The following is a 26,697-nucleotide window of genomic DNA, read 5'->3' on the forward strand; positions in this document are numbered from 1 at the left end:
CAGAAGCAATGTTACGGAAAGCAGCAGGTGCCAACTTGAGAATGACAGCCCAGTTCCTAACAGAACACGACTGGGGACTCTTTACGAGGTGGTGGGAGAGGAGGCTGAAAGCCCCGAGGGCGGGCCACATGTGCGAGCAGAAGCAGCCGGCCCGGACCGCGGCTCTGCAAACCAGCTCACTTACGAAACAGCCAGGATGGAACCGGAGCTGAGGAACGTCAATATCGAAATACCCGGATCTTTTTTTTTTTTTCCTTTTTCCCATCTAGACAGAAGAAAAAAAAAAAATGTGTGGATTTTTTTTTAGCATCAGGAAAATAGAATCTATACTATCAAAGAAGTTAGCTTCCTCTAATGATAACTTCCTTCAGTGATAACTGAAGCACCAGTAAAATTATATCGTATCTTATTAAACATATTTAGTCAAGATGCCCTTACCTGTTATCTCAGGGGAGCATTCTGAAGGCCTGTGAAATTAACTAGTGCTTGGGAATTGTTTTCAAAAATATTAGCAGGATACAATAGTAACTTTTATAGTAATATTATTACCTGGTACTTATTGAGTAGTTACCGTGTTCCATATATGCCTTACTTATTTTAATTGTTTTAACAACAATCTGATGTTATATGTGTGATCCTATTTTATAGATGAAGAAACTGAGACTTATGAGAACGTTGACTTAAATTGTCAAGATTCCATAATTTGTAATTGCCCAGGTTGGAATTCTAACTGAACAACTACAGATCCTATCTTTTGATAAAAAGTCATTGTATACCGCTCGATATCAACTTCAAGTTCTCAAAGATGAGTTAAATTCTAGAAATGTTTACACTGTCTTTTAAATACACTGTCAAAGTAATATGTGGAAAGTTAATATATGTAAGTACTATGGAGTAAAATCATAGTTTGGAGTCAGATCACTGTTCAAATAGCAATTATGGTAATAATTAGCTAGAGGACTTTCGTATTTCAGAAATACTGCTATGAGAAGTTGACAGAATGTGCATTGAATACCTATGTCAGTGTAAATATTCATTAAATGGTGACCATTATTTGATGGATGATGTAATCTTCATATTAAAATTCAAGGGGCATTTTAAAAAGTGGATGCGTTCAGTTACATTTATTAATCAGCATACTTACATATTGTCCTTCAGAGAAAAAGTATGTATTAGAATTTTGGATGTAGGAGGATCTGTCCTGCAGAATAATTATTATTTTTTCAGCTTAAAATATATGTCAGTTTACCTTCAACTTAAATTAAATTTTTACTCTCTAATTGAGATTCTGAAGTCTGAAGCCACAGCTCAAGACTATGGTTGGAGAAGCAGCTATGAAAAATGACTATAGCATGAGAAACACAGGTGTGCTCTTAGATTGTTTAGATGGAATGAGATACAGTTAACTAGAGCTTAGAAAGTCAAGAAGGGACTTTGAAACAATGATGTTATTAATGTGGATCATGAAACAATGGGAGGATGATGTCAAATGTGAGGGGAGAAAGATTATGACCCATGTATTGAAATCACCGAAGCAGATAAGGGTCATTGGAGTTGGTGGACAAGAGCAATGACGATAAAGGAAATAGTTTGCTGAGTTTTTGAAGGTACTGAAAAGAAGTTTGTAAGCCACAGTAGGAAGCAAAGGATATGCTAATTACCTAACCCAGTAAACCTCACAGGCCTGTTTCTCTGCTCTTTGATTCCCGAGTTATGCCAGAGAGAACTCTCTAACAAAACAACTGGTTCCATCGTGGGCTCAGCAGAAACCAGCCGCTCACGGCTACTGTTCAATGCTCTCATGTCTCTGAATTGATTGAATTTGCGTAAGGGTGTTTCAGGCCTGTAAGAACAAAGCCCCAACCCACAGTTATTTTCTGCAAATAATTTCACTTTCTACTTAAGCGAGATCAAAACTAGTGGCGGTGAGCTTCCTCAGTCTCTCCTGTTTCTCTCCAAAACCCTCAGCTTCTTCCTCCTTCTTCTCCTCCTTCCCATCGCAGGTGAAGAAGTAATTTCAGGGCTCATTCAACTGTAACCTCATTCCATCCCTTCCACATCCTCTGAGAGCTTGTCCCCAAATCTCCCATCTTTCCTCCTCTCTGGTTTGCTCTCTCGCTCTTGAACTCGCTTCCCCTCCCCTAGCACCTCAGACTCTAAGACTGCAGCCCTGCTAACAGGTAATGCTCCCATCACGCCACCACCTGCCCCTGAGCTCCTTCCCTGCTCAATTTCGCAAAAGCTCATTCTCAGAAGAGGAGCCTCCATTTCCTCACTTTTTCTTTCCCATTTGCTCCACTGATCTACTGAGTTGCTCTCTCAGAGGCGTGATAATAATCTGCCAAATGGAAGGTATTTCTCTTCCTTCTTCACCTTTACCTGCTCGGTGGGATCTTTTTCATCATAGCTCTCCTTCGGCGCCTTCCATGCTGCTGCTCTCAAATCGCTCCAAGACTGCTTTTTGGATTATTTCTCTCCCTGCTCCCCAAACAGATGTTTCCGAAGTTTCTATCTTTGTTCCCCTTACCTATATTCTATCTTCTTTTGCTGAAAAGCCACCCGTAGAGGCCTGACTTTAACTCTCATTTTTAAGCAAATGGATGTGTTGACCATTACCTACACCACAAGCTTTCTATCACTTCAAAACTCCCTTCTGATCATCTTCACCAAGATGCCCTAGGAGCACCACACCCGGAGCCCACACCCTTCTCGCCTCCCCAAGCTCCACAACTCTGGGCCTCTTTGGTTGCATACATAGCTGTTGTTCCTTCCCGTTCGAATAGGTGCTAAATCCTATGGATTTTACCTCCTAATATCTCAAACGACCACTTCTGTTTCTGTCAGCACTCTTTTCACTATCGTTCATCTGGTAGCAGACAATATCTTTTAAACGATACCTTTAGAAGTGGGGACGCAAATTTAGAAGTTTAGTATCTTATGAATAGAGGTAGGCAAACAAATCTTCAAAGCTGGGATTTCCTCAGGGCACCTGGGTGGCTCAGTCGGTTGAGCATCTGTCTTTGGCTCAGGTCATGACCCCAGGATCCTGGGATCCAGCCCTGAGTAGGGTTCCCTGCTCAGTGGGGAGTCTGCCTCTCCCTCTGCCCCATCCCTACCCCCCCTCCTCTTCTGTCTCTCAAATAAATAAATAAAATCTTTTAAAAAACAAAAACCTGGGGTTTCCTCACTCCAATATCCACTTCGAACTCCTTTCCAGTCTCTGACTTTAGCCAAGCATGAACAGCAAGCTTTCAGAAGTATTGCAAAGGAGGGAACATACTTGAGATTCCTGGGACATTTTTATTCTTTTACCTATTCGTCAATCTAAGAGACTTTCTTAGATTTTATGTCACCCGCTGGCTTCCGAGAATCTCCCAGCCAGGACTGCCCTCTCCAGGCACTGTCCCTGGCTGCTTTTCTAGACCCTTTTTAATTAAATTAAGTCTTTTTTTTCTTTTGAATCATATTATAGAAGGAGCTTGAGATTTGGAGCCAGAAAGGACTCATATCAAATTCCATCTTCGCAACCTACTGACTCTGAGACTTCAGAGAAATAATATTTCTGTTTGGGTTTTTGTTTGTTTCTTTGTTTATTTTTATTTTACAGTTTGTGAGAAGGGATGATAACACCTACCTCACCTGTTACTGAGGATCAAATGAACTAGTATGTATAAGGCATCTGCCACACAAACCCTCAAGAAACACTAGCTCCTCCCAAACTGACATCAATTTATATGAATGTAACATAATGTCTGGATTATTTGACGGTACCCTTTCTGGAAGAACCATATGGTCTTTCAGGCCATACCTGAGTGAAGGTGCATTTCTAGTAAACACAGTAGTCAGGGGAGAAGATTCTTCTTACCACCCTTTAAAACAACTCCTATTTTTTTTCTATCTTTATCATTCCCATGAAAAAATGGGTAACTGTTGTTATGTTCAAAGGTGGTTATTAAAAAGCTTCAGAATGTCATTTTCCCCCTAACTTCATGAAATCAGGAAAGGAAGCGACTTTGAAAGAATGACTCTGCCAGTCAGGTTGCCTGAAAGCTGGAGGGGTGGGTTTTGGGTGAGAGGTGGCGACGTTGGCAGACAGATGGCAGGGGACAAACTGAGAGGCACAAAGGATGGGCTGGCAGCCTCAGGTACCCCTTTCTCGTAGCCAAGATTCAGGGAGATTTGGGGGTGTGAAGAGGAGTGAAAACCCAGGTGGACAGTCTTTCTTAACTAGCACTAATTAATTAGTCTTGGCTGAAAAATTCCCACTTCTACATAAAAGAACACTGCAGATCACGCAGGGCTGTTTGTTCAAAGATTTTGGATCCGGTTTGGCCATTACAGACTGCAGTGGGCACTATGTGTGACACTTTTCCATCTCAAAATTTTTGTTTTGAATGTGAGCATCTGATTCAGAATCTAGGAGTTTTTTTACCACTTATAAAATTCTCTGAGACTAATGTGGACACTATTGAATTCCAGGTAAGTTACATTTCTGTAATTCTATCTTTCTTTATCACTTCTTATTTTTTCTTCCTCAGCATCATGTTTGAAACGTGATCTAAACTAGCAGAGTCTTTGGCAGAGTGGTCAGGACATAGGCTGTGAAGCCAGATGGCTGTCTAATAGTCACTCTACCACCTACCAGCCATAAAACCTTGGGCATGCCATTTAACTTCTCCCTGCTCGAGTTTCCTCATATGTAAAATGGGAATAATAATAGCAACTTCACAGAACGATGAACAAGATTAAACAAATTAATATATCAAAAGTCCTTAAATCATGCCTGGCAAATAGTTTTAAGTTCGGTACTAGGCTGGCACATAGTAAACGCTGTACGTGGAAGCGTTAGCTACTACTGCTGCTGGAAGCTGTCAGAGTCAATTCCACATGCTATACTATTACTTTAAAAATGGTACACTGATCTATCGTCTCAGAGGAGTTTATTCAAGTGTGCCAGATAAATGTCTAAATACACTTACTCATCAAACGAAACATGAATTTACTCTGTAAGTTGAAGAGAAGCACAGCGAAAACAAACATTTTATTTTTTAACAGAAAATTGTTTAAGTTTTCGTAACTTGATATAGAATTAAAATAGCTTATAAAAGCATTTGGCAGACTCTGCTGTTGATCAAGTTCAGAAGCAATGTGAGAACAAAATAAAATGATTATTCAATGGATTATTGATTCACTCAATAAGCGATTACCATATGCCTCGCCCTGTACCGAGGTTTGAAGAAGATGCAGTGAAAAAATAAGACCAACTTCCTAACTTTCTGGAGTTATAATCCAGTAAAGTCAAGTCAGATAGATAAATAATTTTAAAATCACAGGACGGGCACAATGATAGCCAAGTGTGCAATGATGTGGGAACATGGGAAGTGATTTGTATGTGGGGGGTGCTTGGTCATGGTTTGGGCTGGCTGCTGAAGGCAAACGTTCATCCCTCCCCTAAGCTGGATGTCTGTGAACAGAGAAAAAAAGAAACCCTTGGCATCAATATTCTTTCATTCTCATACTTAAACATTTTTCAGTCAAGCCTGAGAAAAAATATAATAACAAGCCTATAGGCTTGATCCCAAGACACAAAGCTATCAAAGTCGTCGAATTTAGTAGGAAAAATTAATTACACCAAGGAATAGTAGTGCCTTATATTAATACAACATTGTAGTTAATATTTTGATGTCTAGGGAAAAGACGTTCCAAAACTTTACAGGCAAACCATAGGCAGACTTCAGGAAAATGATATGAGAATGTTTTCCTTAATTCTTATGTTCTCCCTGAACTAATGTGATCTGTCAGGGCCCCCATGTAGTACTTAGTGCCATAGAAATACACAGTAGACACTCAGTGGGATAGGAAGAGAAATCATTCCTAGGAATTTTTCCCACAGTAACAGTCCCTCAACCCCCTTCATACAACCATTCACATCCTCCCTGGTCAAGTGAGAAGTCAGGAAGCAAAGACAGCGCCTCACTCTCGTTCAACATTGGCCAATCGGGATGAATCAACTCTCTTCTTCTTCAAATGAAAACCTGCAAGAAAGTAAGTTCAAAAACTATAATATGAGTAATATTAAGTGGGTATTTAGAATATATAAATATCTTAAAATTTCTTAAACTTGACTACATGCAAAAAACAAATTAAGGTGCTTGTTAAATAGCTGGTTTCATAGTACAACTCCTCACCACATTCACCTCACTCCACATAGCCATGCTTGCATCACCATCATCTTCTAAGCATCCATCTGTGGCTGCTGCTGGGATCAACCAAGATTTTTAGACATAAAAGATCCTTGTCTAGTAGAATCCAGATTAAACCCACTTCTAATCACATGGGGCTTAAATTGTTCACTGAGTCTCAGATAACATGTGTGAGATCACCTTTTAGGTTGGAAACTACAATTCTGATATAATCTGGAATGTGCTATGCAACTTTAAACATAATGAATTTGAAGGCAGTCATTTTTCCCTGGACCATACTGAGGAAACTCTCTCTCTCTTCCTGCCAGAATCCTGGTATTACCACCCCAACTTTAAAATTGGCTTCAGTCACAATTTCAGGTGTCTAAGGAAATAAGCTCCTATTCTGCAGATTCGTATATTTTTTTTCCTTTCAGTTTATCAAAATAATAGCAAAGGCAGGTTCATTAGCAAAACTTTTCTCCAGAATGCTGATGGCCCAAGCTATACCAAGTGTACTGATGAGGAAAGAAGTCATCCCACGTGGAAAGTGTCGTAAATTGGTTCTTCTAGCTAGGGAAACATAAGGCCGGGATTAAGATGCTAACACATTTTGAGAGGTGCCAGTTCTGGTGGGGAAGGTAACAGGAAAAGTGAAGCGAAGCAAAGGAAGGTGAAACCAGTGCACCTCGATGTGTTACCACACTGGTTTCTGCCTAACAATGAACCACAGAGATGACGGGTTGACTTCTCTTTGTTTTACTTGGCACTCAAAACTTGTTTGTAGGGTTTGCAAGAAGAAAGCAAGCCTCTGAGGAGTCAATGAAGAAGAGAAAGAAAAGGAAAGGAATTTATTTGCCCAACACCTTCCAATCTCCTTTTCCCTTTCAGCAAGGGTCACATCAGCGACAGCCAACTCCTCAGGTTCCAGTTTGCATCTTACCAACCTTTTGATGGCCACCTAGGAAGCCACGTGGTGAGGATTTTCATCTAAGTCAGAAAGTGGAGGAGAAAACAACACAGGGAGAATACCGACTAAGGGAGAAAAAGAAGGAACATATAGGAATCTGAAAAGTGGGAGATTTGTGTCTCCAAATGAAGACAATGTCATCTATATAGTTTTCTCACATGCACAAACTATAACATTTCATGTTTAAGTATTTGCATTCCAACACTGAATTATTCTTTGTGTGAAGAATATTATAAATACAGGAATTTAAGATGTATAGGAAATGGAATAAGAATCACATATCTTAATGGAGTGTGAATTAATATCTTAATAAAAACCCACATATAAGAATATAAATTATATCAGTAAAAAATATTTTCTTTTTTGGATAGAAAAATTACAAAAGTGTTCAAAAATACTTTTTATGAAACAACAGATCCATAATTTTTCTACGAAATGTTGTATCTAAAATTATATTCTTTGCGTCAAAATACAGTTTAAAGGAAGATTTTAAATCTATAGAATAAAATATATTGAGTTTGGAATTCCTGATGTGCTCTGTTATGCCACCATTATTAATACCACAAGTAATAGGAAAAAAATGTTGCTTATTGTATCAGTAAAATAAATCACTTTATATTTTGTGTCTTCCAATTATAATACATGCAATAAAATGTTAATTTAATAGAACTTGGAAAATTTTAAAAGGTATAAATAAAGCAATACAATCACCAATCCATACTCCAACTGATTATAACCCTTCCTAATATTTTGTTTCAATCTTTTCATTTAGGCATACATATTTTACATAATCATAAATATTTAAATTGATATTAAAATTCATCTATAATTTTGAACCTTTCTTTTTCACTTAACATTATAGGCTAAGCATTTGCCCATATATTAATCTCTGAAAATAACAATTTAAATGGTTATGTAATCTCTCTCCGTTATACTGATATTCCATAATGTATTGAACCATTCTCTTGTTAGATACAAATTGATTCTGTGTTTTTATTATTAGAAGTAATATTATGATGCACACTATTGTCTAAATTTTGATTATTTTCTAGAGATCAATTAATAGGAAGACAAAAAGCCAAAGAATATTAATTTCTGAGAGAATTATTACTGTATGTTGCTGTGTCTCTTCCCAGAAATAGTATTTGTATTTATACTCCTATCAGAGCACTGTATGGAAATGCCTCAGTGCAAAGGCAGATCCCACAAATTTTCATGTTAGACTTCCATAATATAAGTCCAGTTAATGAAGTATCACCTAACTCTAAATTTTGATGCAAATTTAAGTTTCTCCCCAACCCACTGAAATCCTGGAATAGGAAGGAGGAATGAACTGAAAGATTTCTGAATTTCCCTTTCACAGGGAGTTCTGGGGCTTTCTAGAAGCCTCTTCTGATTAGCTGCCATACAACCCTCTCTCCCTTCAGCTCTGCTGTTAGTGATAATTTGGCCTCTGCACTGGCCCTGTGCCCTGGAAGTGGTTCTGTGAAATAGTGGGGTCCCTCGTGAGAAGACTGAGGCAAGGCTCCTTTCGTCAGGATTCCCACTAGTCCTTTGCACCATTCGCAGTCACAGGTTACTTTCTGCTGGGCCCTCTTTCCATCGCTATGTTGCTTGCAGAATTCCCCCTAGAGAGGGCAGTGGCCCCCTCCTATGGCCTTCAAACTCCAGGCAACTGTAAAACTCTTCAAACACTTCTCTTGAAGGCAAACTTCCCTGGAAAGGAGGTAAGGGGAAACACCATAAAGCGGTGGTGGTGGGCGGGGGGGATTGTAGGAATAAATAGCTCTTTCTGTTTTTTCTCTTTCATGTCCTACAGATGTGCAACAGGCTAAAGCTTGCAGAACCAGTTTCACAATCTTTTGGCATGTGCTGCAGAAACAGTATAGCAGCTTTCCGCCATGGGGTTGAAGGGTTCGTGTGCATGTGGAATCGAGACTTCTGCTTAGATTCCAAGACAACAGAGAGCATAACATTTAACATTATCCTAGATACATGTATAGTATGGATTTATATATACATGATACCCCTGTACCTATACATTTACATATGAATGTATTCAGAGTTTGGTGTATCTATATAGCATAATACAGAGATAGATACATTCGGAAAAGGAGACAGAGGAAGAGGACAGAGAAAAGCTATCTAACCCCATACGATATTTAAAGCCTAGGATACAACTTGGGATGGCATTAAATCTCCAATTTTAACTTTCACATGTATTAATTATAAGGTTTTGAAAGTTTATTCCCAGTATCTCTAACAGTAGCTACAAGTCTCGTTCATCTCCTAGGTCCCATCTGAAGATGTGAACATCCCCATGAATCTGCTCCTCTGGCCTCCATTCTGATGATATGCAAAACCACTTTCTAAGGATACTTCTTTAGATATTGATTCAAGTTACGAAATTGGTGTGAGAAATCTTGAAGAAGCATCATCTACTAAAATTTCTCTCAAGCTTTGGATAAATCCAGTTCAAATATCTAATTTTTTAAAGTCAAGAGAAGTATTTCCATGAGGGTCTAGTGCCTATAAGAAAATATCAGTGCAGGGACATTCTGAAGGTTTGTATCTGACCTTTCTTTGGTTTTAATCACTGAAGTTCTCGACAGCTTAATAAGTTGAAGGTGCTGGGTCACCGTCTAACTTAATAAGGCCCACCACTGAGACTTGGTCACCTCTGATTGCTCCCATAAGTCTTAACACATCTGGTACTGTCCTCGGGTGAGAAATGTTTTCCATAACTTTCCTCTTGTTCACTACCCTGCATATAAATTGTTTTTATTAACCTGAGAATGATACGGCACTGTATATTTGTATGAGCTTTTGCCATTTTCAGCTTTATCCTATAGAAAGAGAGTTGATTGTTTTCTCCAAAATGGAATTAAACACTGTTTATCACCAATGTCTTCTTTTCTATTTTTCTACCCTTATTTAATATGGGTCAAACTAACCTTCAGTTTGACATGAGATTAAAGAAATGAACATTGTAACTAGACTCTTCCAGACAATTTACAATACGCCATAGTTGTGGGAAGAAGGAGCCAGATAACAATAGACCACTACTAAAGATTTTCTTCTTCATAGGACAACATATCCAGATGTAAATATCTAGGAGTAATCAATTGTATATGGAAGTGTATATAGTTGGATGATTGGCACATTCCTTTGTCCAGAATGACAAATAAATTGATAGACAATCTATTCTCTTTTATTTCAGTGTATTTTACAAATCTAATGAAAGTCATATTTCTGCTTTCTTTACAATTTCCCATATGGATAATAGTAACATGAAAGTTGATCCAGATGGATAAAACTACAGTTTTATAGTATGGCATTATGCCTGTATCCTGTACCTTAACCTTAGTCATGAAGAATGCTTCTCAGGGCCATTATAGTGAAGTGAAGAAAATTGAGTGTCTTTATAAAGAAAGTGGACCAAAGACAACATGACTATATTTTTATTAAGAAAATTCTGCAGGTGGAAGTAGTTTGTGCTGGAATCTATCCTATCTCCACGAAAACCAAAATATTTGCATACTGAAGTCATCTGCCATCCCATCATTGACACTTACCTTCTGAATGAAAATAGTGTTTGAAATCTTCTCTGATTTAATCCTGCCTAACCTGAATTCATATGCAAATGCCATATTATTCACATAGTATTGCACCAAAAATGTGAAAAGAAGAAGAAGTAGCTAGATAGGGTCAGATGATAGCCAGCTAGTCATTCGATTACACAAAAGGTAAAGACCAATCTGGTCATAATTGGGTCCATTCCATGATAGAATAGTTCAAATTTCTCCCAAATCAAGCTAAAGCAATTTTGGAAAGAGTAAAAGCAATGTTCTAGTTGTGGTATTTTTAATTTGCATACTGCAATGTTGACTTAAAAGCTTCGGTTTCTCCTAACCATCATTTTATATGTCACTAATATAAATCTCTACATGAAACAATAGTTTTGTCATGTCACTTCAACATTAGCTAGACTAAACTATTACTCCTTTGTGTTCTTTCTGTCTTCAATTACATACTATAATTCCCTCAGTCGCTAAAAGGCTGGGGCGGGGGTTGGTTGTGATTGTTTACCTCCTATTACTAAGTCACTATTCCAGAATTTCCTTTAACTTCACATCATACAATTCATTTGTAAAGGAAGTTTCCTGTGACTCCAATCTAAGATGCTTAAATTAAGATTTTAAACAGCTTTATCTGCTCACATGAATTTATCTACCAGATACATGGACATGCAGAGATCAACAAAATCTACCTGCTGTTCCTCACTTTCTCTCTCATTCAGGTCCAGCGCAATGCCTCTAACATCCCTATTAAAATGCAGCTTCTTACAGTTCTTCCCTATGCCCTGTAAGATCATCTTCTCTATCACATTTCTGCAAGCTGATCACTTAGCTATTTAATCACTTGCACAACTAATCATTTTATTTTATGTTTTATATAGCACTTCCCACACCTGCACTCCTTGTGAGTCTATCTTTTGTCAAACTTGGAGGATGCCTCACTGGGATATTCACAGAATCCTAGGGTTCTAATTTGCAATCGTACTTGTATAATGATTAAGCCTGAAAGAGGCTCAAAGACCTTCTATTCCATCTCTCACATTTGCAACTAAGAAAAAATGCTCTAGGTGGCAAAGACAGGATTAAAACACCAACCACTAGATTTCAAGTTCACAGCTCTTACTGCAACAGCTTGCACTTACAACCCATAAGAACTGCTGCAAATTAGTCCTCTGCAAATTAGCAGTCTTAGAAGTGTCAGTACTCTCTACACTCCTGTATTAGTCAGGGTTCTCCAGAGAAACAGAATCAATAGGATATATGCAGATAGAAGTAACAGGAGATTTATTATATGAATTAGCTCACATGATTACAGAGACGGAGAAGTCCCGTCAGTTGCTGTCCACAAGCTGGAGAACCAGGAAATGCAGTGGAATAATTCAGTTCCAGTCAGAAGCCCTGAGAACCAGAAGAGCTGATGATGTAACTCCCACTCTGAAGGGGGTGCAGTGCTATCAGTCCCAGAGTCAGAAAGCCTAAGTCTCAGAAGTTCCAATGTCCAAGGGCAGAAGATGAACATTCCAGAGATCATTTGCCCCTCCTCCACCTTTTTATTCTTTTGGGGCCCTTAACCCCTTAGCCTACTCAAGTTGACATAAAATTAACTATCACAACTGTTAGGTCTCTCAGCGGATCCCAAGTCATGTAGATATTCACACTGTGCTTCAAAACGTTTCAGAATTCCCTGGCTTGTTCTTTACCTCATTATCCCTCCTTATTTTCTCAGGCATACTTGGTCACTTTTGCTACATCTCTTGAATCTGTTTTTACCTAAAAGTCACGTCTTAAGCCTTCTCTTCCAGTCTACTACAGCCATTTTAATTTCATCTCCTTCCATTTAAAAGCTTTCTAAGATTCACTTCCTTACCTTTGCAGAATAATTAACTTTCTCCATTGCCATTGATGGTATCATGCTCCTGGTGATAAAAACCACAAACAGCTGTTTGTGCATGCTACAAGTCAGCCACTGCAGAGACGGTGAGAGCACGTATCAGGTACTTCATATGTACACATCAGGTCCCCTCTGCCTCACCAGTCTCTTGTCCCAGTGCCCATTACACGACGGGCTCTGAATGGACTCTGACCAACTTTGTGACTGACAGTTTTCTATTTCATGCTCATATATTACTTCTCCTTCAACTAACTATGGCCTGCTGGAGGTGGGGATTTTTTACAATCACATAACGAAGAAAGAAACTTGGACCTTTCCACATATGTTGGTGGTAGCTAAAACTCATATACCATTCCATGATATCCCCACTGAAATTTGTCTAAAGGACAGTGTTAAAGGAAATCTTACTAGCAAGGAGAGATAAGAGCAGTATACTGGGTCATTCACCTAACGTGGAAGGAGAAGTGATCTGAAGTATGGTTATACATGGACTTATGGATAGTGGGAAATGCCTTGGCTGTTCAGTTACGGGCCAAAGAAAGCCCATCACAGAATCGCTAAAAAAGAAGATGGATAGAATGACTTGTTTTGTGGATATCAGCCAGCTTGTTTCCTCTGCGACCCCAGGGCTTAAACGTCCTTGGGCAATGGGACTACGAAAAGAGTGGCCAGGATGAGCGCAAGCTACGCGTGGGCTCCTTTTCCCCAAGGCTAATCTAGTTACTGCCACATCTTAATGTTTACCAGAGGCTAAGACTGAACCCAAGTCCATGCTAGAGCACCATTTCCTGAAGCAACCAGCCCCTGGGATGGCAGCAGGTGGATTACATCAGACCTCTTCTCCCCTTAGGGATAAACAATGATTTCTTACCAGTATCTAAGAAGGGAATTGGTCAAGAGAAGGAGGTGAGAGAAATATTCCAGGTGGTAGGACCAATATGAGGGAAGGTTTAAAGGTCTGTTCCAGGAACTGAAAATATTTAGATGGAAGTTCGGAAAGGAGGTAAGAGATAAGGCTGAAGAGAAACGGCCAGATGTAGAAGTCTTACACACTTCCAAACTAATAAGGAATTTTTGAGTTTATTGTCGCATTGGTAACCTGAAGGAGGCAAGTCTCAGTTTTCAGTGGGCCTTTTTCTTAAAACAACATTATATTTTAAGATACCCACCAAGATTCCTGCATTTGAAGGCAGATCTGTTTTCAGCCCTTAAGGCATTAGCCTCTTCTTTTGCTTGTATTTTCTACATACCTCTCTACACAGAGGCAATAGTAGAGACCTGAAGGATGTATTAAATACTTGAGACTTTTTATCATAAGTGGCCTTCATGAAGCCACTTGCAATGAATTTCAAAATTAGAAGCTATTTTGAAAGACATCTAGTTCAAGTTTCTTCTGAGTTTTCCTATTTTTTAATCTAAAAAATGTACTCCTTTTCTTACAAGAAATATAAAAATAAAATAAAGAAAAATAAATATAAAATTGAAGCTTTCATATAAATTGAGAGTCTGCCAAAACTGAGTTATAAGCATCCATAATTCTGGGATTAGAAACGCCATGTCTTCAGTTGCCAGACAGGTGAAGAAAATGAGTAAAATGGAATTTGTGTACAACAGTAGGGTGGGACATAAAAATATGAATTAACCAGATGGAATGTGCCTCTTTTAAAGACATTTGGGTTTTTTTAATTGAGCTCCATGTCTGTGGGCTCATTTGTGGTTTCTGATACATGGTACCAAACTGTAGATAGTTGGTGGTTACCAAAATTAGGTGATCATCAAAATCACTGGGCAATCTATTAAAACATTCAAATTGCTGGGTTCTACCTAAGTTTCCTCTTTTGATGTGATTTGTCTCAGTTTGTTTTGGTTTTATAGTTTATCTGTCTCTTTTTGGTCAGGGAAATCCACTGATTTAGGTACATTTATTCAGCAAATAGTTTATCTAATATTTAATATTTGTCAGGGACTGTTCCAGGTGCTAGGAATATCGTAGTGAATAAACCTGTTTTCCCAATATCACGAAGTTTACATTCTGTGTAACATAATTAAAATGGTCATGTTTCTACTCTTAATGACAACCTAGTAAACTAAATTCTCTTTACTGTATTAGACAAGGATTAATTAAGATTTAAATTAATAATTTAATCAGAAAAGCTACTGATTCATCCATGAACAAAACAAAACCATAAAATCACAACATTCTTTCACTCTCTTATTACTTCCAATATTTACAGATAGTAATTCTACTTGATAGTCCATTTATACGAGTCAGTTCTATAAATCCAGTTTTATAAAATTATGAAGCTAGAAGAGCTTACATAAGGTTTACTTAATTAATGTCTAATTATTCATTGCATTTTCAATACCATTCAAAATAGGAGGAAAACAAAACAAACTAAAAATATCTAAGAGATTAGATCCCTCTATTTTCTTTATTCGATGAACTTGACATAACCTTAATACAAGGCTTCCCTTCTTAAAGTACTCTCCAGGCTGTCTTCTATTTTGTCTTGATTTTTAAGGGCTGCTCACAGGAGGTAGGTTTACAATCTAGAGTACAGAATAAGTTGTTTAAGAGAAGTATTTCATGGCCTCCCGCCATGATAGAATCTTCCCCAAGAATCTTGCATTTTTTTCTTTTGAGTCACATCAAATAGTCTCTTCCACTTCCACCCATCCTGGTCTCATCCACTGGGTGGTCAGCATGCTGTCTGCTTAAAAACAGCTGGGGAGATAAACCGCCCTAAGTAACCTCCATTTTGATATAAAATTACAGCTCTCAAGAGACTTGACGCATTGTAGTCCTGACTTGCTGACCTTGGCCAACTGTTGTGGCTGCTTACAAATGAACCCACCAATAAGGAAATTAGAAAAATCCTGGAATGTGTTTTTTGGCCAGAATAAACTCATTCCAGAGGGAGGGAAAGACACTGTCCATTTTATTTTGCCGGGGTAATATCTATCACATGGAAGTCCTAATGGACACCCAGATTTTTGTTTTTACGCTTTTGGCTGCACACTAATTCAGGTGGATACTCTTTTATTCAAGGTTCTTTGTGGGCAAGCAGCTGCACTGTGGAATTATTCTGACAGTTAAACAAAATTAGATTTTTTTTTTCCTTTGGAGGGCGATTAAAGTAAGATTCTTTAGAAATCAAAGGTGGAACCTTGTAGCATTGGCTACAAATAGACCTAGTTCTTTCTTCTCATCTATTTTGTTTATTCAAACATTTAGTCAATACCTACTATTTGAAAGATGCTAGGTAAAGTGCTTCACTTGTTTGTTTGATATAGAAAAATGAAATCCTCTGCTAGCTGAGTAATTCACAGCTATTGCATTATCATGAAACTACTTCTAGGAGATTACCACATTTTTATTTAGGGAAGAGAATTTGTTGGATAAATTCAAATGTATAATATACTTAAAAACTGGATACTCCATAATCACATATGGAAGGAAAAAAGCTCGAGTGTTGCCAGAATTAATAACTCATATATTTCACAGGAACAAGTTTGTTTTTAGGTAGCGAAAGCGTAATAATTCCTAATGATTTTTCTTTCACATCTTTCCTGTGAGCGTACATCTGCTCCTTTTGAGCTTTAATTGTAGATACTGCCTACGTCGGCCAAAAAGAAAAAGATCTGTGCTCTCTTCAAAACACCTCTCATTTCACATTTAATCAAAGGCCTGCCTTCATTTGATCTCAGTCCCAAGTTGCTATTCTTCACACTTCAACTTAAAGGCAGTGGGCTTACAGAGTAGAAGCACTGGCGTTTGGAGTGATGGTGAGGAGCACATTTTCTTGCAGTGCTGAGCAGAGCGTTAGACTAGTGTGCTCATCTTCCTTATTGAATTGTTTGCCAAGGAAATCCAGTCCATGATAAACAGACAAATGTCTGAGATCACTGCGGCTCCGTCTCTGATGAGGCAGCTGCCTCCATGCTGTGTTTGTTGTTCCAGGATATTGTAAATACTAATATTTTATAAGCTCTGGTACAGTTTAGAAATGAATCTCATAAACATAATTCACTAATTCCAAGTTTTCCAAAACTTGCAGCCTGGAACAATCTCACTCGAGGTCAGTCTGTGGTTTGAGCTCTGGGCTCCCCGTTGCTGGGATGGGCAGAAGACGTTTGGGATGTGCAAAACCTCAACTCACCTGTCTATCAGAGAGACAGAGAAAGTCTGAATTTACATACCCAAATACAGTTCCTGGTGACTCCAAGTAACAGAATAGAAGAGTACTTGCATTTAAAATTTATACGAAGTGTAAATTTATACGAACCTGAAATAAGAGGACCAGTTTGCAGGACAGGTTAAAAAACAACCACCAAAAAAAGGTGTTGATTATTAAAAAGTCACCATGCTCACTTGTTTTCTAGCATCAACAAAGGACGTGATATCATATTGCACGCAAAGTATCAGTTGAGGGTATTCTGCTAAAACACTAAACCAACTGCCACATTCTTTTTGAATTCTCATCCCCTCTGGCAAGTTTTTGGATCTGATCTCTATCGGTAGTCTCTTTCTGCCATATTTCTATATTCTCAGAACAAAGCCTCTGAGTCTTCTGCCCACTAACAACGTATGCTTGCTTTGCAAAGAAATACCTATCTCTATAGTATGTTTAACAGTCTGACCATTTCCTAGAAATGCAACAAAAAATAAAGAAAACAGCTCCCCCTTATATACTGGAGATTGGCCTGGTTAATTTTATTAGATAGCTTCATGGGTACACAGGCAAATGCGATAAGGACTGACATAAAATCTACATCTTAAATCATAGCAACCAATAAAAACATATTGATTAATAGATGGCTAAAGCAGATACTATGTAAGAGTAATAAAGTAGATGAAAACATTTCGTAAATTCTTTAGCACCGTACACACATTACTGTGATTGTTTTTCCTTTAAGACATCGCACTGCGAGTGAATTAAATAAGATGCCAATTGCCTATTAAAAACGTAGCCTTAATTAGTAGTCGGGAACCCCCCTCTTTGTATTAAAGGGCAATCATGATGGAGAGACCTGCTACATGTGGGATCTTTCCTTTCTCTTTCCGAAGTCGGTGATGCTATTTGGGTAATAACTGATGAAAGGACTAGGGTGCCAACCAATTTGCAGTTAAGTGGCTAATTAAGACCCAAAGCAAAGCTGCCAGGAGGATGGTTCTCCTACTTTAAAGTGACACATAAAAGCAATTAGAATGGGGCTGGCTTTGCTAGGACATATTTAAATTTGGACAAAAGTTTGGGCCAGTTATTATTTTATGTTAATATATTCCTCTGTAAGACAGCATCAGAGAGAAAAAGGAATGATTTAGGACACAGAAATAAATTAGAATATTACTTGGATTCGCTGAAGTTCAGATGTGAAAGAAAGCAAAACTATAAAATCATTTCTATGTTTGCCGTCCTAACGGGGGTACTCTATGTAATTAGATTCCCTGCTCTTAGAGGAAATGAGAAGAGATGCATGGAGTATGGTTATCCAAGAAGAGAAAATCGCTTAATCCTTGGGTCTGTTGTCACCTGTCCGTCATATCGCATGAGGGTGACATCTGGCCCAGAATGGCAAGATTTTTAGAATTGTTATATTTTAACTTGGGACAATTCAGTGTTAACATTTAAATATAGCTGATCTAATCGCACAGTGGGGAAAACAGATTCTCTCTGGCTGTAGAAAAAAGGTCTGAAGTCGATGAGAAGTAGAGAGAACCGGAGACGATGGAAATTCTACACAAATTATCCACGTATAAGGGAATGGTGGTTGGGGAGAGTAGACAACCTTTAAAATCACAGCTCCAGTGGCATCTTAGAGTTGTGGGGAAGCCCAGTCCATTTATACCTTGCTCTTGTGATTTATGATGTCACTATTAAACCCCCTGATGGCATTATATCCTTGTAATTTGCAGTTGCCTAGCATTTTTTCTATATACAACTCAATAACTCATTGTGTAGCTATTTCACACACACATAAACACACACATTAGTCGGACTCTGTCGTCAATGGAAACCATGATTTTTGATGTAATAATAAGTTGGGTTAACAAAAGGCAAGAAATCAGGGGCTGGATGCATAGCTACTGTATGGCCAGTTTCCCCGTGAGGCATCATAAGGAGACGCAGCACTGCATGTTGCTATAAACAGATTTCACTTTGATTGTCTATATATTCTTTTTAAGAATTAAAGAAGGAAAACTGTTTGTGAGGGACGGCCAAAAGCCATTATTGAAGGAAATCTGTGAGATTGCACAGAGATAAAGAAGGAAATATATGCAATTCACCTCATCATTTCAGTAATAGGATTAGAACATAATAGGATTAGAAATATTAAACCTTCAGGGCTACGTTCTACTGCCCCAGGAGATACCTGGTTGGATCTCTTCCCTGTCCAGGGGATCTCCGTTTCCTTACAGAGAGTCTGGTCAGGGCCGGTAATTGTGACACCATAAATCTAAGAAAGAGAAGGTTTTGGAACCTTGCTTTAAGACTATAATACAACTAGTCATTAGCATTTCTGTGGGGGTGAGAGGTGGTTTTCAACATCTCTTATGCTAGCTTTGAAACTGACTTCTGTAATTATTCTCCAACGGAAACATGAATGCCAGCAACTTTCTGGGGAGTTATTTTTATTGCTATTTGAATATTTTAGCTACAATGCTGGATATGCACTGCTGGATCTCTGAGAATGCTGTTCTAAAATGCTATATTTATAAAATGACCAAAGAGCACATGCTGCCTGGATTAAATTTATCCCAAGATGAGAGGTTTTATCTCTAATCATCTGCTTGTTGACTAATCTGGATGCATCTTGTGCAGGTTTGAGGGTTGAGACGTAACAGGCTAAAGTGATCCAGAGCCTAAAGGGGTATCCCTTTGTCTTGGCCTTTGCCTTCCTGAAACATGAAGACGTTGACGGTGGCTGCTCTGAATTCATCACACCTTAGAGTAACATCCTCATTGAATGAGACTGCTGGTCTCACAGGAGGAAAATGTGCTTTTTTTTAAAGCAGCATAATCTATAAAATCACAAAATTATGTAGCTCTCGGGAAAACATTTTTAAAAGATGTAGGGTAGCTTTTGCAAAATGCATTTAAAACCCACATCAAGTATAATTTTGAAGAGTATTTGTTTCTATGGGATTGGATTCCATCGGTTCTGTGGCCACATTATAACGTTGTTACTTGTACCTGACTGTGAGCTCCTCGTAAAAAGAAACCTTTACTCACCATATTCATATGCCTAACAGAAACCCACACAACTCCAGGCACATTGTAAGCATTCACTAAATACACCTTAAGAAAGGTTGACTCTTTGCTTCTCTGAGTTTAAGACGCTTAATGGTGAGTGATACATCCCTGTTACCTAGAGTAACTTCTTCCATTGGACTGCCTTTTTTTTTTTTTTTTTGCATTAGGGTTTATAAAATTCTAAATTAGGATTAGATCCTGTGTCTTACAGATCTGCCTTCCATGAAGTGAAAAAAAAATCAATAAGAAGGATATCCATAACAAGCTCAATATCCTATCCTTTTTCTTTGGAAGCTTTTAATGCCAACAAAGAAAAATTAATGAATGAGAAACTTTCAAGATACAGAGTTTTGGAGTGATCATAGAATCATTTGCCTTCCTACTATCCTATACTAGGGCCTATCAAAAATTGTAAGCAGCTTTTCTGCTGGCTACATTTCCCCCCATGGGTTATTTTCTTTTCTGTTAAAGTAATTCCTTAATGCCCAGGGAGTTAAAATTCTGTTGAAAAGAGAGTTCTTAGCATCTTCTAAGATACAAAGCCTCACTGCAGTGTTTTTCTTAATTTTGTAATTTTTAAAGTGCTACCTTTATAGTTAAATGTCTCCTTTATGATATATTTATTTTACAATATTTCTGCAGTTATATACATTTGTATAGATAAATGTTGTATAATCAGAATACTACTCTCAAGCACTTTCCACCTTATTTTGATGTATTGTCTAATACTTTTGAGAAGCTATCCAAACATTTGGCCTTTTCTAATCCTCATCTCGATATGAAATCATAGTAGTAGCCAAAGAAAAAGGGAGAATAGAAAATATGTCAATCCCTGTTCTATTTTGGTTTCCCCTGAGGCTAATATAAGCATCATCTTTCCAATTTCCAGCCAACATTTTAGAGGTGCATGACAATGTCCACCAAAAAAATGAGATATTTCAAACACATTTTATGAACGATTTAATATTTCTTCACCAATGAAAGCATGCATTAGTTATGGTCAAAAGCAGAAAAAATTATTGTCTTGATTTTTAAATGAGGTATAATTCAATTACAAAGTAGTCTTCTCTTGAGATTAGTGTGTAATCAGAGGAAATTGATTCATTTACCAATTTTTCCCTTCCCTTGCTTTTGATAGAAATCATGGATGATGGTCTTTGAACCTCTGCTAATCCAGTTGTCTCATGTCTTATTGGCCTCGCTCGGGGTGGGAGTGGCTTTGGAAATGATATGTGGCTCCTCAGTCATAGTGATGTATTATCTGAGAGCCGACATGGTTTTAGCAGTTTGACACTTTAAAGAGAGTTGCTAGGATAGATACAGCATACAGAGGTGTGTGTGTGTGTGTGTACACGTGTCATGCACACACACGTGCACGTGTGTGTAATCTTAAAATGAAAAGACATCTATTCTGCTAATAGCCATGTACTTGGACCCATCTACAGTTTGATTGTACATCAGTTATGATGTGTCTCTTTCTAACAGGAAGGATACCGATTTTGATGAATAGCTAAAAGGTAAGATCATTCTTAAAGGTGTGAGTGATTAATAATGGCCATGCATAGATTTTTTTTCTAAGAGTGTAAATAAAATATATCATTCACATGAAGGGCAGGAGTTTGGCAGAATGATTCATAGTGCATTTGAGAGCATAAAAAGTCAAAGCTAGGGTCTCTTCTAAGTGTGTCAAAGAGGAAGCTGGTTTAACCATTTGAAATATGCAAGTAGATGTTGGAATATTTGAGTGGATTATAGAAATCATGTGCCTTATGAGATACTGAAGACAACTAAAATTTTTAATTACCACCAATTAGACAAAATCAAACATTTTTCGCTTAATAGTGAAAAAGTAATAGTTTGACAGGGATAAATGGATAAAAGATAAAGGTGGCATTTCTCTACCATGGCACCTGGACCATTTACTTCAATCCAACCAAGATTTACTATATAACCTTTAGATAGGAGGTTCCTATGGTCAACTGTTGTATTAGCATAAAGCTTGGCTCTAACATGGTCAGCATTCATACCAAAGTACATGGGCCCTATTAAATTGCTAACTAATGCAGTAAGACTGACAGAATTATTATTTGAAAATAGATTTATTTCAGTGGTGATACAAAAGCAGAATAGTGAACAACCTATATGGTTGGTCTTTGTTTATTCGCTGCCAATAGTCTAGAGCTCATAATATTTTCACAAGGCCTAAGAAAATAAGCTTCTTGGCAATACAGTACTCCATGGCATGCCCTCCCGTGGCCCAGCACCCCAGAGATCGTGCACGTCACAGAAAGAAAGAGTGTCAGGCCCAGGGCCAAGGTGAGATTCAGCTTGTCTTCTACAAGCCACAGGTGAATGAAGGAGTACTGATTGTGCCTTTTTAGCATGAATTGAAGGTGAAAAAAAACAGATGACTATCAAAATAAACTGCGTAAAAAGGAACACTGAACACTGTCTACGATCAAATGCTCATACCCACTAGAGATTAAAAACAAGAATCATTGTACTCTTTTAAGAATAAAGTCAAGCCACTGAATTTTTTAAAGAATCTATTGACTGAATGCCTATAAATGATTTTATGAATGTAATTATCCTCATTTGATGCCGCTCCCTGTGAGGACATGGGGCATACATCCTGGGCGTGACAGAAGGCACAGTGACATTCTCCCTCTACAGTGATCATGGCCTCCCTCCTGTGTTCTTTGGCTGCACGTGTTCCCTGAAAGTCAGGACTTGTGTAAACAAGCCAAGCGTGAGGCCTATTGATGGACAGAGATCTGACGAATGCCTAACACCATCAGGAGCACAACTTTTAAATCGGAAAGGCAAAAACATAGGAAATACCAAAGGATAATGTCACAGGTGAGACTTCACTACATCAAGGTCTTCGTAGTATTTTTGGAAACTAAACTCCCTTTGAGAAAATCTAAGATGTAATGTGCTTTGCTGACTTGAATACCACAAAGTCTGTCATCCCCACTCTTCTAATTCTTTCTTTCTCTCAAAATATACATGCTGAGGGTCATCCTGCCCCTGGGTGTGGGGGTGCAGATATGTGTGTACATTATGGACATAGATCTGAATATCTTGAGCTTCCTGGACTAGTAGGATTTAAAAAGGATTCAGTTCAACTATTTAATACATCTCAAGATCGGGGAATTTTTGGATAAATGTGGAACATGTTGCTTATAACACATATCCAAATACAGAATTCGAAGGCGTGTCTCCCAAACAGAAATATTTAAATAATTGTCTGTTATTTAGTAAGCATGCTAGTGAGACACTATCATGTGTTGCACTCTAAGTGCTAACTTCAAATTATAATGTCTTGGCAAATAAAAATCAAAGCATCAGATATCTCAGAGAAGTCAGGAAGGTGATGACTAGGGAAGTAAATAATGGTATAGATGTATTAAAAAGGCTCTAGTGTACTGTTCTACTCCCAAATTCCTTTATAGGATATATCTATTTGGAGATTTCATTTAAAAAATGTATACTTTCATTTACCAAATATTAATAAGGACACACTGACCAGTACAATGTGGGTCAGTATGATGTAGGTCATATATAAATAATCACATTGTGGTTTATGGGGGAAAGAAGTATAATAACAGACAATTAAACAACTACTTTGAAACTTTCTCAACAAATTTTGCTTTTTTCTCTTGACTTTCCTCCCAAAGGTAAGGGGTGAGCAAGTCATTTCTTCCTTTGTCTTTCCTCGTTTGTTGGTTATGCTACAATAGAGTGAATGAATCTATGTGTTTGCCTTCCTCATTTTATGTGGCCTGGGTGATTAAAGATTCTCCTGATTCTCTAGACTCTGACCTAATGGGATCTTTCCCAGGCTTCCCTCTTTCCTCTCCTTTAAAGGAAGTTTCACGCAGCAAGGGGATGCCACTAACCATACAATGAGTCCAGAGATGATTGTACCTTCTTCCTCTTAAGCTGGTTGTTGTTGTGGCCAAGTGGCAAAATGAGACACATGGATTAAGAACAAGTTGACAACAAGATGACACGTATATAATTCTAACATGAGAGAGAATCAAATAATTGAAGTGGTAAGACATACAGCCATACTTACTTTGGGTTTCCCTGAAGGGCACATTCTCTAAAATCTATCTCTGATTTCATGCCTTCTCTGATGACACAGAGGTTCTTTCATGTACTTTCAGTTTCCCTTTTTATCTTGCTCTGACCATCACCACTTCTGTTCTGTTCAACTCCTCCAGGCTTCTGGATCTGGAGAGACCCCAGCTTTGCTTGGGCAAAAGACTTTCTATGCTTAGGTCCCTGACTATGGTATTATTAATGGTTTCCAGATTTAGAATGTGATTGTTATTCTTTTGTTTTATTTTCTTTCACTTCCTCATTCTTCCTTCATTGCCATAGTACTCTCATTTAAGAGCCAGCTAGCTTCATAACTTAGCAAATCAATAAGTTGTTTACCAAATGACCAACAAAGAGACAATCTGGTAGAACAGTAATATGAGGAATTAGTCTCTTTTCACTAAAACCCACCTAGTTCTAGTCATCAATACAATATATTGTACAAAAGGGAAGACTATTCTTCCTTGGAATTGTAATTAGCACCTCCATTCAGAATGTAGTTGTACTTTAGTTTTAATTGCTTGTTTTAAATGCATTTTGTTTGATTCCTTTAACTCAAAATATACACAATCAGACTAAACAGGTGTTTTAGTGAGAAGAGTGTTTACAGAACAATTCAGGTGAGGTATTTCCAGATTGACTGGATGCAATTTTAATGACACAATCATCCTCAAGTGTGTGCTAACTCCTACCACATTCCAATGACTTATTTATCAACATCACAGAGTGCAGGAGGATCTTTTCCCCTTTACTTTAAATATTTTATACTGACTATTTGAAATCACTAAAAAAGAAGAAGAAGGAAGAGAAGGAGGAAGAGGAAGAGAAAGAGGGGGAGGCAGAGGAGGAAGGTGAAATATTCCAGTGAAAAATAATGAAATCACAGGAATACATTCCAATGGTGCTAAACTTTGCTTCAATTAAATTTAGTCCCTTCTACTTCCAACTCACAGCCTCCTTTGGCGTCATCAGGCTCCAATATACTTTTCAGTAAGTTCCAAAGAATCCATAAGGTATAAAAATTCCAGAAAAATTATTTGTTGGAGACCAAATGTAAATAGATATATGTTCAGCATCTGAATGTTACAGAAAACTTCTCCAAAATGGCCCATATGTTCTTCTAGAAAAAGCAACAGTCCTGACAGTGAACCATGAAATATTCTGGAGGCAAATGGCAGAGTGCCAGTGTCTTAAGGGACAGCATTTTCCACTTTAAATAACAGACAAAATAAAGCTTTAAAATGTTCTTGGTGATGTATGATTCAGTAAACCCTTCAAGGCAATGTAAGGAAAACCTTTTCTTCTTAAGAATGATGTTGGGATGAAACAGACAAAAATTAAGAATTGCTCTGCCAGGCAGCATAAAGAATCAATTGGTGACATTCTGAAATTCAGGAAATTCAATGAATCGATAGACTGTTAGGAACCAGGCCACACACACTCAAAGTGATCCTTTATAAGTACAAGATACCAGGGATAACACAAAGCTCTTCTGAAAGCACGGAGCACAAGCATGGACTAAAAGAAGCCAAACTGTGTACTAGCAGGAAATGAAAACAGCTTATTTTTTAATAGGCATCTGCAAATGGGGACATTTGGCAAGGGTAAACCAATGCTTAATTGTAAGAAAAGCAATTTACAGGTAAATATGAAACTTTATTTTTTTCATTTCTCATTTGATTTTTGTCATTTCTAGTTCACTTACCCTGTCTCTAAAAGTGGCAAAATCTCTATCACAAAATAATTTGGATTTAATTGACATTCCCCAAGGCAAGCCAGCTGGAAGTATAATTCTTTTGAAAGCAAACACCTTTTGATGACTGCAAGAATCAAGTATGATCAGAGAATTTTTCTTCATCATATTACAATGGTCTATCCATCTTTATATGGCTTATGACACAAAAATTAAAATACATAAAATGGTCCTTTAAAAATTATAAATAATCAGTGGGGCAGCTGGGTGCCTAAAAAAATTCTTTACATTATGATGGGAGAAATACCAGGCTGAACTATTTATTTCATCCATGGTTTTATTTTAAATTATTTAAATTACCATTAAGACAGAAGAAATATAGTCAACTGAAATTGTCACAAATTATGTTTTTTTTCCAAAAAAGAAAAGTTAAAACTAGGAAGTAAAGGGAAACAAGGATGCTTTTTAAAATTTCCTGAGCAAACTGAAAAATTGATTATCGTAAGAAATTAATCTTAAATTTAGTTATTACTACTAAGTTCTTGGTTTCTTGGCATTATTATGGTGTTCCTTCACTATTAAGCCAGGATCATAAAACATGCAGAAAACATACAGTTTTTAAATTTGTTGGGTGATAATGTCCTAGATTACCATTTCTCCTTGTGGCAGGATTTTAATTGTTTCTAAATAATTTTAGGGAAAAGACTCCTTTAAATATTTAGGACAAATGAAATTTAAAATCTGGGAGAAGCGGGAAGATGATGGAATGGGAGTATCCTGAGCTCACCTTGCCCCCTGGAAACACAGAGAAACAATTTTATTTATACAACTAACTCTGAAAACAACCTTAAGACTGCAGAACAGATATTCCACAACCAGCCATAGAGAGAAGGCCACACTGAAAAGGAGAGGAGGGGCAGAGACACCATTGGGAACCATATCCCAGCATGACTAACCACAAATGGGAGGGACATCACAAGCCTGAAGAAGTAGAGGATCAGACCCAACACTGGGCAACCC

At 37.7% G+C, this 26,697-nt stretch overlaps 1 long non-coding RNA gene across 2 annotated transcripts in view; it reads right to left on the reverse strand.

Annotated features, from left to right (window-relative positions):
* Positions 1–1,391: 1,391 nt before the first annotated feature.
* The window catches only part of LOC123001027 (uncharacterized), a 376,694-nt gene continuing 351,388 nt past the window's right edge, over positions 1,392–26,697 (reverse strand). The window contains exon 9 of one of the 2 annotated variants that reach the window (XR_008957471.1): positions 1,392–6,035. This is a non-coding gene — a long non-coding RNA (uncharacterized LOC123001027). The remainder of the gene's footprint in view (positions 6,036–26,697) is intronic. The other variant, XR_007190425.2, reaches the window with a different exon arrangement.

Source organism: Ursus arctos, unplaced genomic scaffold (genome assembly GCF_023065955.2).
Source record: "Ursus arctos isolate Adak ecotype North America unplaced genomic scaffold, UrsArc2.0 scaffold_5, whole genome shotgun sequence".
Lineage (NCBI taxonomy): Eukaryota > Metazoa > Chordata > Mammalia > Carnivora > Ursidae > Ursus > Ursus arctos.